The 3778-nt window shown below is 42.5% G+C and overlaps 1 pseudogene; it reads left to right on the top strand.

The window, feature by feature from the left end:
• Nucleotides 1-491: 491 nt before the first annotated feature.
• Nucleotides 492-2757, top strand: LOC131238983 (uncharacterized; annotated as a pseudogene).
• The last annotated feature ends 1021 nt before the right edge of the window (nt 2758-3778 follow it).

The following is a 3778-nucleotide window of genomic DNA, read 5'->3' as shown; positions in this document are numbered from 1 at the left end:
AGTTGGTGCCATCCAACTTGATGCCAATCAGTGCAGTTGCAGAGTCGGTTGTGGAGGTCGGGGCTGAAGCTTTGGTCAAGACTTTAGTCATTTTTGTGGTAAATTCAGATAAAATGACGGAAGATGGTGACTCCCCATAATGGGAATTAGTGTTGGCCATGGAGGGAGGGAGGTGAAAATGAGGTAGGTGAAGGTCAGAAAATCAAGAATACCAGATGACAGGGAATAACTAGCTCTGATACCATGATAGTTTGCAGAAAATATTCGTATATTGATATATATATCTTTACATGGTTTTTGACAGTATATAACAACATCTATGGTCTATATTTGGCTATTCTTACATCACAACAGTCACAACATTCTGGCTAATTTAACTAAAAATGGAAGTTGACCCTATGATCGAGGAATGGACACCCAAAATATCCTCCTCTGATTGCTTGGAGGAGTGATTCACGCCAACAGTGGCTTTGCTTGTTTTTGTGATGTCCATGGATGCCACCTTTGCTGATGGGGGAGGGAATGGTGGTGGGAATGGGAAAGGGAGATATTTAGGGAAGGGGAATGGAAATGAGAATGGGAATGGGATTGGTAATGGGAACGGGAAAGGGGACAATGGTGGAGAAGGTAAGGGGAATGGGAATGGTAAAGGGGGTGATATTGGTGTAGGTCATGGGGGGAATGGAGATGGTAATGGAAATGGGAACGAGAATGGAAATGGTGGAGAAGGTAAGGGGAATGGGGATGGGGGTAATAATGGGAATGGGAAAGCGGGTGAAAATGGTGTAGGTCATGGGAAGGGGAACGGAAACGGGAACGGAAATGGTAATGGGAATGGAAATGAAAAAGGTAATGGGAAAGGGATTGAAAATGGTAATGGAAATGGGAAAGGTGATGGGAAGGGTAATGGGAATGGCAATGCAGACAACTCAACAACAAACTACCTAATGATTTCACCAGTATCAAAGACAGGGCAAGAGCAAGCAGTGTGCCAGGGGAAAGGGCGTTGTCACCTTGTGATACTCCAGTGCCCCCACCTAATGCACACGGAGAAAGCCCAAGTACACAAAGAAGAGTAAGGACTGCTTCATCGACTGCAGCAAGTGTGAAACCACTTGCAAATGTAAGCTACCACCCCATCTTTGCACTTAATAGTATTACTTGCAAATAATTCATCAATTTTGGAATTTCTACTCTCCGTAGAATTTTCAAAAATCATGCAAAGATTACTTATTTAGGGAAGAGTTTTTCCCAATTCAACATTAGTGGCCCACTTTCGAAACTCCCAATTTTTTCTAGGGTCGGTATGATATCTTACTAAATATATATGATAAGCACCACATCATCCATGTTGGATTCCAACCGACAAAAGGGGTGCTTTCCTCCACATATATGCAATTACAGAAATTGTTGGAAAAAGTAAAACGGAACAAATTACAATTGTGGAGGGAACTACCACTCTAACATGGCGAATTCGAAGCTGAGGACATGGGATTTGCCAAAATCAGGATTAGACTTAATCCTAATTAAGAGACTACAATGGTGAGTAGCAGTGGACATGCCAATATGAAACTCATGTGTTACATCAGGTCCAATCGTTAGGTTGGTTTAGCCATGAACATGCGTGGTGGCACGTGAGTCAATGGAAGCCATTCATCATATGGGCCACACTCATACAGAGAAAACAGCAGTTAAGAAAGAAAATAAGCAACAGGTTATGTCCAACATTGGCCCACCCAATGAATGGACCATCCTGGATTTAGGTACAAGGCATGTTCATGTATACGTAGTTCCAGACCTGGCACCAGGCTCATATGTTGGACACACATGCCATTTTGACACATGTGGGGCAGTTCACCAGTTCAATATCTCCTGACATGAATGGCCTGAGCATTCATCATGGAGCATGTAATATGGGGTAACACTTCTGTGTATAATGTAACGACTAGAGATATCATTTTTGCTCACTTTCTGTATTGGCCTATTTCGGCAGTTAGGAAGCCCAACTGTGAGGGATACGGATCAGTTTGTTATGACCCTAGATTCGTCGGCGGCGATGGCATGATGTTCTATTTCCATGGGGCCAAGGGAAGGGACTTTGCCCTAGTGTCCGACAATCAGCTACAGATCAATGCTCACTTCATTGGGACCAGGCCACAAGGGAGAACCCATGACTTCACATGGGTCCAAGCGATTGTGGTCATGTTCGACTCACACACATTGGTTGTCGCTACCCAAAAGTTCACTAAGTAGGACCACAACGTGGACGCCCTCATGGTCCGTTGGGATGGCAAGGATGTTGTAGTCCCAACTGATGGAGAGGCTGAGTGGCGAATCTTGAGCGACGACGTAAGAGGCAGAGAAGTGGTGGTGGAGAGAACCGACATGGTCAATAGTGTAAGGGTGACGATCGCCGGGTTGATGGAGATGGACGAGAAAGTGACGCCCATCGGAGAAGTAGAGAACCGAGTGCACAACTATAGGTTACCTGAAGATGACGCATTTGCACACTTGGAGACACAATTCAGGTTCAATGATTTGACGGACATGGTCGAGGGAGTACTGGGCCAGACTTACCGGCCCAACTACATTAGCCCCATCAAGATTGGCGTCCCCATGCCGACGATGGGGGGCGAAGACAAGTACCGCACCGTGTCCTTCCTTTCCCATCAGTGCAGTGCATGTAGATTCCGGCCACAACTGCCTGCAGCTGCAGTAACCGACGAGTCGGGCCTGATCGGTGTGGCCCAGTACTAAAAAGACTGTTTCTTGTTTGAATAATAATCTTGCTTGGCTTTTGAGCTTGGTACATGATTGAAATGTAATAAGGGCTGCAATGTTTTAGGCCTTATTCTTCCACTTTCAATGTCGGGGAATGCATTTTATTTTTCATTGCTACCTTAAGGAGAATTGCACTGTGAATTTGCAGAAAAGAGAGTCGTATCTATTTTACAAATTTGATAATCTGGGAGGTGTGGTGTACGATACACATGCACCTAGAAATTGTACATGTCTTATATGTGCATCTCAAATTAAACAGTCCATATGGTAGGTCCACTTTAGATGGTTCGTGTAAAGAATGCTAAAATGATGCCTTAAACTGGCTGATTATTTGATATCTAATGGACGGTCAACTTGAGACATAAGGATTCTAATTCAACAAATGGATTAAAAAAATAATCAGATTTTACAACCATCTAAATAATAGTTTAGGATTTGGATTCCAGACCCAATTAATAATCTGGCCAGATTTGGGTCCATGGATTTGGATTTGATTAGAAACCGGATACGGTTAGATACCTGGAGGGTACATGAATCTATGTTTTTCATTTTCTGTTTTATCTTTTTCATTTATATTTATTATTTGAAAACCATATAAAATGCATGTGTTTACCCATTTACCCAATTTTGTATACGACTTGAACTTCAACTTGAGCCCACCTCCTGATTCAAACCCCACCTCAAATCCTAATTTTTACTTACAATAAAAGCAAACGGTCTACACAATGGGATACCAAATTTGATGATGATCGGTTATCCATACCCATGCCAGTGAGACCTGAGTTTAATTTCCCCCCAGCCCATCCGGATGGTGAGTGGTGAGGAAAAGAAAAGAAAAGAAAATATATAACTTTTCCTATACGAAATGTTTCACCATGTTTAGATAGTAGATGAAACATTAGATTTTGAAATGCAGTCATTACATCAGACGGATACAATGGTCAAATTCTTATGCAGAAAATATGATGCAACATTCATTAGATCTTTATTTTGTTTT

Source organism: Magnolia sinica, chromosome 3 (genome assembly GCF_029962835.1).
Source record: "Magnolia sinica isolate HGM2019 chromosome 3, MsV1, whole genome shotgun sequence".
Taxonomy (NCBI): domain Eukaryota; kingdom Viridiplantae; phylum Streptophyta; class Magnoliopsida; order Magnoliales; family Magnoliaceae; genus Magnolia; species Magnolia sinica.
The sequence above is the reverse complement of the archived record's forward strand: the minus strand, read 5'-3'. Positions and strand labels throughout refer to the sequence as shown.